Consider the following 16,097-nt stretch of genomic DNA (forward strand, 5'->3'; position numbering starts at 1 on the left):
TTGAGGTGTAATTGAGGTCTTGGGGCTCATGGGTGCTGTGGCCTGTATAGTGGGAAACAGTGGTTTGTTTTTGTGGCTATCGCCGTTTGCAGGCAACCTATGTTACACTATGGAAATGCTGCAGGTCATAATTTGACAAGCATATGGGTGCAGGTGTACAGCCCTGAACACAGACAGTGAGCATTCAGGGCCACTTCCCCACGCCTTCACACCTGTCAGATTAAAACCTGTGTTCATACAGCTGCTGTGTCCCCATAGTGTAACAGGTGTTTCTAGCCACATGAACAACCCCCTCATTCATGCTGTACAGGCCAGAAGACTTGTGTGAATGGGGAATTTTTTACTTTTTTTTCCCTCAGCTCATTCATTTCAATGGGCTGCCTAATGTGTGGGAACATGCAAAAATACGGCAGGCATATTATTTTAAAAGTGTGTTGCACCTAACTGCACAGTAGTGTGGTGCCATGTGTTTTGGTGGCTGTGAATGCCTCTGTGTTTACTAGACATGTGGAGGTGCAATTAAGTTTTCACCATGGTACCTGCGCACATCTGCAAAGGGCATTGCATTTCTTTGCTGTGCTGGAAAAAACATGCTCTTGCATGCGTTTCTGCACCACAAATGGTGTGAACAAGTCCTAAGGGTCAGTTCACAATATAGAAACACAGTCTAGATGTGTTCCAGATGTTTTTGCATGCACTTTTTTGATGCATGTTTAGCGTGTTCCAGTGCAGTTTGGATGTGTTTTTGATGTGTTCCAGTGCATTTTTTTATGCATTCCAGTTAATTTTTTTCCCCTCTCTTTTTCTTAAATTTAATTAGGGACATGTGCATTTTAGTGCGTTCCAGGGCGTTTTACAACGTTCCATTACAGTTCTATGCATAAACAATGCAGCCTGTTCACCTTTTTTTACAGCACCTGCAACGCACTGGAACTGCAAGCGCTGATGTGAACTATGACATTGACAACCATATAACCTTCTTTCTGTGCATTTTGGATGCAAAAAAAGCAACTGAAACACATGTAGTGTGAACTGGCCCTAAAGGTTATTATAGGTCAGGGAACTGGACTGACTAGGAATTGTGAATTCAATCAGATTAGTGGTGAGATACAATCAGGAATCCTATAATAATGTGAGATCTGAGCTGGAGGTGATAGGAAATGAGACACATTAACTTGATCAGTAAATAAATAGTTAAATAAAAAGAGTGGGGCGGGGATACATAGACTGGTAGATGGAACAGGTGATGGTGGGGGAGGGGATCAAGTTGTATAAGGAGAGAGGTTTAAGCGCTCGTTCACACTTGACTTTATTTCTAACTCTTGCCAAATGGCCCTATAATGTTTGACAGGTGTTTGGGAAGCGTTTTTAATGTGCGGTTTTGAGGCATGTGATAAGCATTTACCAAGCGTTAAAACTGCGCCACAAATGCCCGTAATGAAGTTAAATGCTATTAACCCTCCGAAAATGCCTCGCAACCACACCGCAAACGTCTGCTAGGCATTTGCGGAGCGGCACCATAGACTTGAATGGGAGGCTTCAACTCCTCCTGACTCGACATGAGGGGCCAGTTTTGCCGTGACGCAATGCTAACACTTCAGTGTGAACAGCACTGTGTGCTGCCATGTGCAGAATTTTCATAGGCATTTGAGAAGTGTAAAAAACACTTCCCAAACGCCTGTCTGCCGCCTGCTGACAAAGCTAGTGTGAACGTAGCCTTAGAGAAGATAAAGTTGTAATGAAATATAAACAAAAGGAAAATTGAAAGTTTCAAACTTGTCAGAAGAACAGGATGCGGATGATTTTGACTATCACCCGATTTTCCTGGCAATGATGGGCAAATCGGCCGATCGTTTTACCGATAAAAATATGCGTATGAGCCATGTCCTGCAAGAAGAAGAAAAAGAAGAAGAAAAAGAAGAATTCCAGTCCGCTATTATATTTTACATGAAAAGTCTTGCGGTTGCAACAATGTATCTATTTGTATCCGAATAAAAGCATCTGTATCTGAAATGGATACAAATGGATACATTGTTGCAACCAAAAGACTTTTCATGTAAAATATAATAGCGGAGCTCTCTGCAAGGGACAGAAGTAAAAATGCTGGCCATAGACGGGATGAAAATCGGCAATTTTTTTATTGAACAATCGATTTTTGTTTTAAAAAAACAGCTGGTTTTTGACCCATCTATGGCCTCCATAAGACCAGACGTATACCAGGCTCAATTAACCTAACAGCATGTCTTTGGAGTGTTGGCAGAAACACACATGTGCAGAGAAAGCATGCAAACTGAGATGCAGACTGGTGCAGCCATGACTAGGATTAGAACCCATGACCCACATGCTGTAAGTTCTGAGTTCTAAGCACTAAGCCACTGAGGGAGACAGAGTTTGAGCTGCAATGTAGAATAGTTACATTGTTTAAAAATAATGATAAAGCGTGCGCTGGTAAAATTATATAGACTACTAAAATGGTATTACACAAGATAAATATAAATCTAGATATAGATATGAAGGTAGCAGCTAGTACTCAGGGTATTGGCAACAGTCCCAGAATAGAAATATGTTACAGTAATAGTGTAGCGCTATAAATGCATGTTATCAATCATAAACGCATGTAAAATAAAAAAAGTGCAAATAAGTGCAATAATTATGTAAACTGGTAAATGGTGCTAAAAAAGTTCATATAATCATTCCTGAATAATGGAATGTCCTTGGTGTGAGAGTACCAACTCAGAGAGTGCCTATGAATGGCATGTGTGGTATTTATTTGCACGTTTTTGATTTTACATGTGTTTATGATTGATAATATGCATTTATAGCGCTGCACCATTACTTTAACATAGAATAGTTATATGATTAAAGAGAAGGAAGATAAATCATTTTATTGGGAAATTAGAACTAGACATTCCCAATTATTTGAGATATAAGTGTGAAAATGTTTGACATTTGAAAATAGAATGTATGACATTCATTAGGAAATGCATTAGTCGTCTGATCATTTTGGAGAAACAGCAACCAAAAAATATATATATATATATATATATATATATATATAGGTGTACTTTTACTTTAAATTATAAGTATTCTCATATGCAACCAGAAAAACGCCAACAAAGCCTGTGGTTGTGCGCCACCTAACGAACATATTTGCACCTAAAAATGTGGCAGACACGATTCCACATTTACTAACAGGAAAGTCTACAAGTAGATGCTTTTCAATGAGTTTGCTAGACGCCTTTCAGAAGACTGACAGGTCTAGATTGTTTGAATTGAGTCTGCCTGAATGTTCAGCATCTGCTGGTAGACTCAATTCTTAGTAAATCAGGGCCTTAGAGTCTGCAACTAGGTTGGCTAGCAATTTGCCATTCTTATCCCCCAACTCAAAGACCCTACCAGCCAAGAAATGTAGATCCGAGTGCATAGCAGAAGTAAGGTGCAGAGGCAACTCTTGTCTAACATGTGCTCATAAGCTGAAATTATCTAGAGGACACTGTTGTGGTTGTTTTGCTTTCCTCCAGGCACTGAACCTGAGAGGAGAGTTCAGTTCTAACCATTTTAATAGGAGAGATTTATTCCCCACACATGTGAGCCTTAAAAGCGTCCAACACCATAGAAACAGATGTCAATTTAGGAGAAAACAGATCCCCAACCTTTTTGTCCTGTATCCATTTAGGTGCTAAACACCAGCAGCTTAAGTGTCTGCTACCTGCCAGATCAATACAGAGCTCTAAGGGGGCATGATCAGAAAGACCCGCAGGCAAATAGGATACCTCCTTCACCGATGATAGCATGTGGGCGTTACCAAAGGCCAGATCTATCTGAGGGCCTAAATCAGTTTTAATTATGAAATAAACTTTAAAGTAATAGTAAAGGCTCATCTTTTTTTTCTTGTTTAAAATAACATAAATGTTATACTTATCTGCCTTGTGCAATGGTTTCGTACAGAGCAGTCCCATATTTCTATTCATGTATGGACACCATGGTTGTACAGAAGTCAATCTACTGATACTGTACAACCAACCTGTTGAGTTTTTCCTGATCAGTCAGTGCTGCCAGCTATAGCCAGCAGCACAAATCATTGTATTCTGATGGTGGGGAAGTTTCCCTGCATCAGAACATAATAGCATGATTCAAGGGATTCGGGTATTTTTTTTTTGTTCAAGCCACTGGTTGAAGTAAAAATGGTTAATGTATAGGCTGCCTAAGACTCAAGCAGCAATACCTTACACCAGTGTTTCTCAACCTTTTTCCAGTTAAGGCTTTCTTGAAAATTCTGCAAAGTCTTGAGGCACCCCATTCTAAAATGTAAAAAACTAAAATAAAAGTTATAAATAATGTAGCAACATCCACACACCTAAAACACCTAACATCAGAGGTTAAATATTCTTCTGAAGCAAATACACCTTTGCACTCTGGTACTGACAAGTATTCTAATATTTCTCTTCTCCTTCACTCAGCTAATGTGACCCCAGTGCTGATGGTAAGGGCAAACAAGATGCTGTTTAAGCACCCAACATCCTCCTTATCAACCAATAATGTAATTGGTTTTTAGCAGCAGCAGCATTAATAGACAGCCAGGCAGCCCCTATATCCATCCAGCAGCAACACTGACAATTAAAAAAATACTAAAAGCAATGTACTTAGTTCTGGTCAGGCAGTGAGTAGTCAGGAGTCTCAGGACAGAACAAGACACCACATGGCAGGCAGCTCTTCCTCACAGCTGACACTGGTACCATATAAGGAACATCTGATCTGCTATAGAGAGAGCTGATATTACTCCACCTTACATTCTCTTAAGACTACAGCCGGCGCTATAGGAGCTGTGTCAGCTTTTGCAGCCGCCAGCTCACTCAACAGGCCAGTGGCAGCATTAAACCAACAATAAAAAAAAAAGTTCTGCTGCCTGGCAGAGGTGGCATGTTCCGCTAGAAAAAAGCCCTGTATATATATATTTCCCTGAGTATATTTTCTCAAATAATGTTTAGAAGTAATACAAAGACAACTTTTCAGACAAGATACAGAGGTAAAGCTTGTCACTTATAGCTCAGAATCAAATTCAAGCAATACCCAGCCCTTAATAGCAGGTAGGTTTTGGACCTAAAGAATATATTCAATACAGCAAAGGTAGTACAAAGTAATGGATAATTTTACAAATTAGTCAACCCTGCAATCCATTGCACTTATCGAGCAAAACCAAATGTGGTTGAATTTAGTTAAAACTTCAAATGAAATGCATTTGTCCAGCACCCCTAGCTATTTCCACGTAGGAGGAAGGAATGCAAAGACCCATTTGATAACCAACATCCTGTTGTATACATATTAATCTAATTTCTCTGGAGTTGACCACATTGTTGTAGCAGGAATTCAAATGGAGACCAGTTCAGCAGAGAAACTCAGGAGTGTGCATGGGCGTAGTATCAGGGGTCCCAGGGGTCACGGGGCCTGTACTGTCTCCCTGTCACTATGAAGGGCAAAGCAGAATCCACAGCAAAGTGGAAGCGGAGCTCTGAGCTTTTGGCTCAGTTTTTAAGTCCTGAGACAGAGAGTAGCGGAGGAAGTACAGGATGAGGACAGCCCTGCTGGACGGGAAAGTGTCAGCAAGGGAGGAGGAGGAGAGCACCATCCGGGAGCTGGTACTGCTGTCGTTGGGGAGGCAAAAAGATACTGGTCAGATCCGTGCAGAGAACAGACACATACCGCCCCACCCCTCCCCACAACGCCTACTAACACTCACACAAAAATTCTCACAAAATCTTGTAACACCTCCTGAGGGATCCGCAAGGAACTGCGGGCTCCAGGGGCTGCAGATTTTACTGTAACAGCAGTAGATGAGCAGAGGGAGAGCTGGATGGGGAGTCTGTCATTGTCAGCATGGGGGGGGGTATAATGTGATATTACCAGGATGGTGGGGGGATCAGTAATTCTCTGGGGGGCCATGTGTCGTTACTAGGTGAAGGTACCAGAAGGTGGAGGTCATCTGCCATTACCTGGTGGGGACGGGGATCATCTGTCATTATCTGAAGAGGGAGGGGGTATCTGTCATTACTTGGTGGGAAGAGGGGGGTCATCTGTCATTACCTGGTGGGGGAAGGGTCATCTGTCATTACCTGGTGGTGGGAGGGAAGGTCATCTGTCATTACCAGGTGGGAGGAGGGGTCATCTATCATTACCAGGAGGAGAATTCATCTGTCTTTGCAGAAGGAGGGGGTAATCTATGATTAGCTGAAGTGAGGGGCTCTTGAAGGAGGGGTCATCTGTCAATACCAAGATGAAGCTAGAGGACATGTGTCATTACCAGGAAGGGGGTTTTCCCTAATATCCTGCAACTCCATATCACTGCAGCCTGGCCATGAGAGGGGTAACTGGGTGCTGTTTAATAATGTATAAAAGAAAAGTGTTTTAAAAAAACAAAACAAAAACTGTGATATCTGCAGTGGCACACTCTCTGATCAATCCCCAACCCAGCTCAGTATAGTACCCCCATTCCATCCCTGCTCAGCCTTGCACGTGCACACAAGGTGGGGGCAGGCAGTTCACACTGTGAGCTGCTGGGTGAAAGCATGTCTTTCCTGCACAATATTGTGTTCATATTGGGCTTTTCTACCCCAAGTGCATTTAAAGAGTAGTCAAAAAAATAAATCTTGCTCGTTAGACATCTGATCACTAAGGATGGATCAAATCTTTCTCACTTTTGCAGCAGGAGACAGCACTCCCACACAGATCTTTTTTTGCTGAAAACACAGAGAATCAATCTGCGCAGTCACTTAATCACAATGAAATAAAGTGAAGAAATATGTAAATACACAATATTGGATTCTCTGCTAAACACTTTATTGGAAAAAAAAAAGGAAAGAATGGGTCGCTCTCAGGAGCTCAGTGAATTCAAGCGTGGTACCATGTTAGGTTGCCACATGTACAATAAGTCCAGCCTTGAAATTTCCTTGCTACTAAATATTCCACGTCAACTGTTAGTGGTATTATAACAAAGTGAAAGCAACTGGGAACAATAGCAACTCAGCCACGAAGTGGTAGGCCACGTAAAATGACAGAGCAGGGTCAGCGCATGCTGAAGAGCACAGTATGCAGAAGTTGCCAACTGTCTGCAGAGCCAATAGCTAAAGACCTCCAAACATCATGTGGTTTTCAGATTAGCACAACAACAGTGCATAGAGAGCTTCATGGAATGGGTTTACACGGCTGAACAGTTGCATCCAAGCCTTACATCACCAAGTGCAATGCAAAGCGTCAGATGCAGTGACATAAAGCACGCCGCCACTGGACTCTAGCACAGTGGAGCGTGTTCTCTGGAGTGATGAATTACGTTTCTCTGTCTGGCAATCCGATGGATGTGTCTTGGCGGTTGCCAGGAGAACGGTACTTGTCTGACTGCATTGTGCCAAGTGTAAAGTTGGGCTTGGGACCTTAGTTCCAGTGAAGGGAACTCTTAAGGCATCAGCATACCAAGACATTTTGGACAATTTCATACTCCCAACTGTGTGAGAACAGTTTGGGGGTGACCCCTTCCTATTCCAACATGACTGCTTACCTGTGCACAAAGCAAGGTCCATAAAGACATGGATGAGTTAAAGTTCATGTGCATGTAAAGGCAGGCGTCCCAATACTTTTGGCAATATAATGTACATTGACAGGTCAGGGGGAGACCTGCATGGCACCAGAAATCTGCTGATTGCTGGTGCAATGCTTAGAGGCTCCACAAATAAAAATTAATATATGCACATTTTTGTATGTGCAAACTAACGTGCATTTTTTTTTTTTGTTAAAAGGTGAATTTATACTTTAACAGGCAGTCCACTAAAAATAAGCTTGTGCCCAAACTGAATGATCCAGATAATTTATAAAGCCATAGCTGTGATATTTAGAAAGGGGTCAAGGAGTTTTCAAGTATGCAAGGGTCAGGGTCAAATTACGCTCTCATTCCTAGGAAATAAGCAATAGATGGCCTTAAACATGAAGGTTTACATAGATTATTATCTCAAGTTATCATGTAATTTTCCCACGCAGAGGGTTTCAACCATCAAAAGAAAAATCTCTTTGTAGCTCTACTTTTCACACACCTCTGGTCCTCCTGATCATCAGACTTTTCCCATTGGAAAAAAGGGGGGGTAGCCACCTAACATGACACGTACATATGTGTCATATAGATATCTCCGTCTCACTAATGATTAGTGTGGATTTATAAACCCAAATGCTTAACATAAAACATAGCAGTATGACAAGTGCAATACTGCTCACACAGAGTGGTTATTAGAAAATCCAAGCGGAGTAATGTAATAAGTATTAACAAACAAGTTTTATTTGATCACATGGATCATACTGAAGTTAGACAGAGACACGGTAAACAAATCTTTATAAAATCACTGAATTAAAAACATTTGGCGTCTCCAGATCTAATAGTATTCGGCAATCAGGAATCCACATAAGGCAATGAAGTTCCTAACTACTAGATCAGAGGATTTCCATATTTTCCATATAATATCTGCATGAGGGGAACATTCTTCAAAAAATGTTTTGGTGACCACCACAGTGAATAGAATGACCTCCTGAAAATGGAAAACTAGAAAAAAAGGGATCATAGTAGAGGGAACAAAAAATAGGGTATATGCACTGACCATATACAATAACAAAACAACCCCATGACAGGTATATATGTTATTCCGTTACCTTCTCATAAATTTGACCATCATGAAAGGATGGATATATGGCCTTCCTGGATAACCACCCCAAATGGAAATGTATCCACAGTAGTAAGTGATTCTAAAAGTGTATAAATATGAGACGTGAATATAAAGCTACCAGCAAACCTGAATGAGACTAAAATAAGGGTAAAAATCTAAAGAATATTACCATACAAAAGATCAAGGGGACTCCTCCTCACTTGAAGTAAGATCAGGTCTGGATGAAAAAGTGAATATGGGGGTGGGCAGCCAGGTAGTTGATATGTAAAGTCCAGACTGGTTGATACAGTCTATGTATATATGAATATATAGACCCAAATCTGGGTTTCCAACAATTGCTCAGTAGTGAGAAAGTAATGCGGTTCCTTGAAAATATGTATGAGACTGTAGAAGCATGCCACAGCACATATAAAGCATAGTGTACAGATATTCCTCCAATAGGAGTTTAAAAAATTCCCCCAAATGAGGTAAATAGGCACAGGGTTTCTAAAAATGTGAGGGTATGTAACCCGTTTATATTGATAGCACTAAAGCTTAATTTAGCCTAACGGCTATAAACTTGCCACCGGTGGAAGTAGGCTGTGACTCAAAGTTGCCATGTGCGGGCTGCTTTGGATGATGTCCTCATCATAATTAGAGTGTCTCCTGCCTTTCCAATGTGGAGCTGAAGCAAACCGCTTCTTTCTTCCTCGTGGGCACTGCACTAAAGCCTAATTTAGCCTAACGGCTATAAACTTGCCACCGGTGGAAGTAGGCTAAATTAGGCTTTAGTGCTATCTATATAAACGGGTTACATACCCTCACATTTTTGGAAACCCTGTGCCTATTTACCTCATTTGGGGGAATTTTTTGAACTCCTATTGGAGGAATATCTGTACACTATGCTTTATATGTGCTGTGGCATGCTTCTACAGTCTCATACATATTTTCAAGGAACCGCATTACTTTCTCACTACTGAGCAATTGTTGGAATTGGGTCTATATATTCATATATACATAGACTGTATCAACCAGTCTGGACTTTACATATCAACTACCTGGCTGCCCGCCCCCATATTCACTTTTTCATCCAGACCTGATCTAAATTCAAGTGAGGAGGAGTCCCCTTGATCTTTTGTATGGTAATATTCTTTAGATTTTTACCCTTATTTTAGTCTCATTCAGGTTTACTGGTAGCTTTATATTCACGTCTCATATTTATACACTTTTAGAATCACTTACTACTGTGGATACATTTCCATTTGGGGTGGCTATCCAGGAAGGCCATATATCCATCCTTTCATGATGGTCAAGTTTATGAGAAGGTAATGGAATAACATATATACCTGTCATGGGGTTGTTTTGTTATTGCATATGGTCAGTGCATATACCCTACTATGATCCCTTTTTTTCTGGTTTTCCATTTTCAGGAGGTCATTCTATTCACTGTGGTGGTCACCAAAACATTTTTTGAAGAATGTTCCCCTCATGCAGATATTATATGGAAAATATGGAAATCCTCTGATCTAGTAGTTAGGAACTTCATTGCCTTATGTGGATTCCTGATTGCCGAATACTATTAGATCTGGAGACGCCGAATGTTTTTAATTCAGTGATTTTATAAAGATTTGTTTACCATGTCTCTGTCTAACCTCAGTATGATCCATGTGATCAAATAAAACTTGTTTGTTAATACTTATTACATTACTCCGCTTGGATTTTCTAATAACCACTCTGTGTGAGCAGTATTGCACTTGTCATACTGCTATGTTTTATGTTAGACTTTTCCCATTGCTCGTGCACCAACCTCTGTACCTCTCACAGCTGGTCTTCTAGCCTACATTTTCTCTCCCTCTCTCTCCAGCATTCACCTGTCAACCACCCCTGGAGCCATGTGTGTCACTTCTGCCGGGAGCGACCCCCCCCCTTAAAAATGCAGTCCTAGGCAAACGCCTTGTTTGCCTTGCGGTAAAAACACCTCTGACTAATCCCATGAGATTGTCTAAACACCGTTTCATTTAACACCATGTATCTTGTAAGTGCTTCCAAGCTTGGCTTCATATTATAAAAGAGTTCTTTCTGGAAATGACCTCTGTACATATGCTCAGCATGTCTTTACATTCCTGGTACTGCTCATATTTTTCTAATATGAATACCTGCTTGGTAGACTTGACATTTTAACCAAACACATAAAGATTTAATAGCCCAGGGAAAGCTCCTTAACTGTCAGCTGCACATCCATTGTTCTGCAATTTAAGCAGACTTGGCTCTGCATTCCTGGCAAGTGAATAATATCACAGAGATTAAATGCTAGCTGTTTTCCATTAGCATATCTAAAATGCTGTATGCAGCCTTATTAGGAAATGTTTCAGCAAACTGGGTTTAAATGTTTGAATGTTTTGACTTTACAAAATGTAGCCAATGTTACCATAGTAAATGGAAACATTTCAATGAGCTAAAATAGCTAATGTAAAAAAAATATATATTTTCAGCATGTACACACTGCAACTCTAGACCCTGTGCCATTCTTAAATATTGTAAAGCTAATCAGGCAATTTTCTGAATATTTTTCTTTTTTCTTTGATTACATGAGGGAGCAGCAGTTGTTGGGCTGGCTGATTAGATAATGAGCCCAGCTGAAGTAGGTCTGGTTATTCTGGGCCCTATAAAAGTCGCAGCTTACGCAGGGATTTTGTTCCACCCTGGAACCAGTTTCTGTGCATGTTGGGCTGTGGAGAGCAGAACTACATGTGAGGGGAAATACAGCTTGTGATTGGAGAGACAAACCTATGTGGCAAAGACTTTTTTTTTTTTGCAGAGAGTTAGATGCATGGGCAGCAGTGCCAATGTGTTAGTTGTCAAATAACAAACATGTATTTTCTTGTTTTACTGTTTTGTTTCTTTATATAGTGTATATAGTGTGTGTATAAATAAATTGCAGTTTCACAGAGAACTATTTGCCATGCTTGTTTAACTGTCTCCTGCCTGCCATATAAGGAAATGATGGACGGGCGGTGGTTCTCTCATTCTGGGAGGACATCATATGACATCCTCCCACTCTAACTGCACATGTGCGCCCCAGCGATCAGTGGTATGCTGTGTCCCTGGGACACAGCAAATCACAAATCACAGTAAAGAGCTACTGCTGTTGGCTCTGTCATGGGATCAGCTGTGTCCAATCACAGCTGATCGCATGTAAACAAGGAAATGCCGGTTATCGGCAGTCCTCTCCTCACGATGACAGTATGAGAGGAGAGCTGGTAAGCGGCATTCCTCAGAGGGGACATCTACACTAATCATCAGGGCACTGATGATCAGTGTAGCCACTTGTCAGTGCCCATCAATGCCTCATATCAGTGCCCATCAGAGCTGCCTTTCAGTGCTGCATACCAGCAGTGGTGTATTTTGGTTTTGTGCTGCCCTAGGCAACAAAAAATTTGGAGCCCCCCCGGGGGAGAGAGCCTGACACCAACCAACACCCCCCCCCTTCCCCCCTGTGGAGAGAGCCTGACATTGACCAACAACACCCCTGCCCCCCCCCCCCCCCCACCCAAGAGAGCCTTCCACTAACATACAACCCACCCCCCTTCCCGGAGCGAGAGAGGAAGACACTCACCTTCACAGCTCTGGATATCCCTGGGAACAAGAGTTGGGCTCTGCCTAAACCATCAAGCAGCCTCTCTTAGATCCCACCTGGTCCCTGTGCCGCCGCACGTGTCCCTTCTTCCGGGGGGCAGTACTGCCCCCCTGAAAAATGCCACCCTAGGCAACTGCCTTGTTTGCCTTGTGGTAAATGCACCTGTCAGGGACCATCGCGACACATGGGTCTGCACATGCGTAGGTACCTGTCAAGACATGCAGGCAGCAGGGCACTAGGACCCAGGTGCACCCGTCACCTATGATGGCAGTGGGCAGGCATTAGGCCGCACCTGTCAGGCGCAGGGCGGGCTACTTAAACCAGCCCTGCACAGACACAAGTTGCCGTATGGTCTGATCTTGTTCCTGTGATCTGTGAGTTGATTCCTGACTGTTGCTGACCTTTGCTTGAACCTGACCTTGCTGATATTCTCCTGCCCTGACCCTCTGGCTCGTTTGAATACTCTTCTGGATATCCCTTCTGATCTGAACTTCTGTTACCAGACCCGGCGAGTGACCTGATTCCTCTGTGCCTGCTGTCTTGTACCACGATGTCCGCTCGTTACCGACCCGGCTCGTCTGAGCACGCTATTGCTCAGCCATCCATCCGACCTGCACGCATTAGCTGCTATTCTCTAGACCTGTCTGCCTCTTCACACCAGGCTCTCTACCTGTCATTACCTCTGGTGATTCCTCTACCTCAGGTGGGTGTACTCGGGGGGCCGTGACCTGGTCACTGTCCACTTCAAGCCCATCCCCACCATCAGGGGCTCTGGTGAACAAGTGGACTGGGGCTTAGACTCCACGCCCTGGGGAATTTTGTCCTGTGGACTGCTAGAGTACACCAGGTGGTCCATAACAGCACCCCTTGCGTACCAGTGCCACGTACCAGTTCCAATCAGTGCCATATGAGTGCTGCCTTTCAGTGCCCATCAGTGATGCCTGTCAGTGCCCATCACTGCAGCCTCATTAGCGCAGATCAGTGAAGGAGAAATATTACTTAATTACAAAATTTTATAACAGAAACTACGAAACAGAAACAAAATTTGCAGTCTTTTTTTTAGTTTGTTTAGCAAAAAATAAAAAAACTCAGTGGTGATTAAATACCACCAAAAGAAAGCTCTGTCAAAAAAAAAAAAAAAGAAACATTTTGTTTGTTTGTAGTGTTGCATGACCGCGCAATTGTAATTCAAAGTGAGACAGTGCTGAAAATTGGCCTGAGCAGGAAGGGAGTAAAAGTGCCTGATAGGCAAGTAGTTAAAGGGTTTTAAACTTATCCAGGGAGTAAAGCACATGCTGCTGCTGAACATATATCTCAAACATGGTGGAGGATGCAGGCATATGTCTAAACAGGTGTTGCTAAATTGATTCTAAAGCCAAACCATTTTTTTCACCCTCATGGATTCCCTGCATTAGCCCGGGTTCACACCAATGGGGTGTGGGAAATGATGCAAATCCTGAGCGTTTTCTGTACCGCATTGCAGTCGCATTACATTCATGCGATCTGGTGCGGGTGTCAATGATTGATTTGACATCCAGAAACAGATCGAAAAACACAATATGATTCAGGTGCGGACTTAAAAAAAAGAGTCCTGCACCCCTTTTTGGTGTGGATGCGATGTGATTTGAGCTATATAAAATATATGGCTCATATTGCACAGCACAGTCATTCACACAGGAATGCGGTGCAATTCCTGTGTGAATTACATGCGGTGTCCCGCACTGCATAGTGTGAACCCAGGCTTAAGGTTAAAAAATTTTTTTTATTGCTTTCTATCCTCTTCTCACAGAGGGACTCAGGCAGCACCAGGAGCCATTAGCTCCTGCTGCTGTCCATCAATTGCAGTGGTTGGGTATGCCTTACTGTGTGTGTCTAGAGTGCGGTTCCATAGACACACACAGCTCAGGAGCTAGCACTGTCTTGGAAATTCGCTTTCAACGAATTTCTCCTTACCGTGAGTGTCCACAGTTGGATACGCAGTAATCCCCCATAAAGCTGTGCAAACTTCGCTTACTTCGACTGCAGCTAAACTCCACGATTCCTGCGCCTCCAACTGGTTTAGCTCTGTTGAGATGTGGGGAAAATGGAGCTCCCGTTACCCAGGAATGATCACACGACACTCTCAGGTTGCAGCTGGAATTCACTCTGAGACTGGCTCCAACCCCAGCCTCCTGTTTTATTACAAGCACACACACGGGGGGGGGGTCAGGTCAATCCCCTCCCACAGAACAATGTATAGGGAGTGTCTATACACAGAATGTACATCCTGATTGGAGCGTAGCCTTTCCTCTTATCTATACTGGAAACCAGTTCTCCCCTCCCCCTGGTGAGCTCTCTGTGGAGAGCAAGTTTCCCATCATATACATGCTATCAGCTCCTAGTAGTATGTCCATTCCCTGTACAAGCATCCCTTACATTAAACAGTGTCAGTCTGTATCTGAATGGACCCGATACCATCTTTATTAAAACACATCCATCCAGATACAGTTCAGGTCGGTAGTGGTTTGTAAGATATACATGAGCCTACACGCGGAGTTCGCACTGCCCGGCGCCTGGCTATACGAAGTCCATGTGGTACTATACTGCTGATATGTGGATACAGGCCCGCGGCCCACTGCCGGCGGCATTCGCATCATATGCCGTGGTGGTATACACGCCGGTCTATAAGCGCAGATCTGCCATCTCATCCATTACCGAGCTGAGTACTGTAATATATACATTGTAAATGCGCATGGCCTAATTGCAGCCTTCAGAGCTTTAATTAAACCACATGAGAGACATATGAATAACACTAATATATGACACATTTAAAGTTCAACCTGTAAATAGAAAGTTTCCATGACATTCCCTCCTGTTTTATCATATTCTCCTCTCTTCCCTTCTTGATCTTCTTCAGCTTGATGGGTGTAGTCTCAAAACCTCAAAGGGTTGGTCTTAGACCAGAGTTCCTGTAGTTGTCCCTGAGAATAAAGCTCCATGGGGTACCTGAAACAACAAGATCTGACACAGACTCAATGCAAACAGGCTTGATTGAAGCGATGATCCTCAAGAGCGTTGGAGCCTGCACTACAGGAAGGCTCTTGCAAAAACCACAAACAGAACTTTTTCAAACTGTTCCGGCAAATGGAACCAGGCTTGTGGTATAAACAAGGCTTGTGATCCCACGGTGGTCCGGGGAGATCCAGCAGCCGATTCTCAAATTGCCCCTGCAAACGGGGCCACACAAGGCTGGTCTCGACCCAGACGGTTTCCAAAAAGTGGAACAAACAAATCTTGCAGCTTTATACACAAACAACGATGAGGCTTGAAGCTTGCTTGGAGGTCTTGGGGAGCATGGTCTTCAGGGAGATGAATCAGAGGGAAGCCAGGACGTAACCTGCAGAGAAGGTGGCTGGTTGGTGAGGTCTTCCTCCGATCAGTGGTTGGAGTGGGATCCCAGGAGCGGCATGGAGATGTGGTCGTCTGCCCAAGCTTGGCTTACACGGCTGATGAGGCAACAGGAACATCTCACCGCAGCATATAAGAGGCAGAGGAAAAAGAGAAGCATCAGAACATACACTCCCACTTCCTTCAACCAAGATCCGATGGAGAACAGGAAATCTCTCAATCCTCCCAAATCCTTGAACGGATTCCAACCCTCACTAGCTATAGCTCTAGCTTTTCCCTGTAGTTCACTAACTTTGTCCATATGGGCCTGGACCTTGTCATCGGTATCTTCTATCCAAGTACAACAATCCTCTCCGATGAACTCACAGAACCCCCCTTTGGCGGCTAAAAGGTAA

The sequence above is a fragment of the Staurois parvus genome, unplaced genomic scaffold (assembly GCF_062004578.1).
Source record: "Staurois parvus isolate SC_StPar_1 unplaced genomic scaffold, SC_StPar_1.0 ptg000277l, whole genome shotgun sequence".
NCBI lineage: Eukaryota > Metazoa > Chordata > Amphibia > Anura > Ranidae > Staurois > Staurois parvus.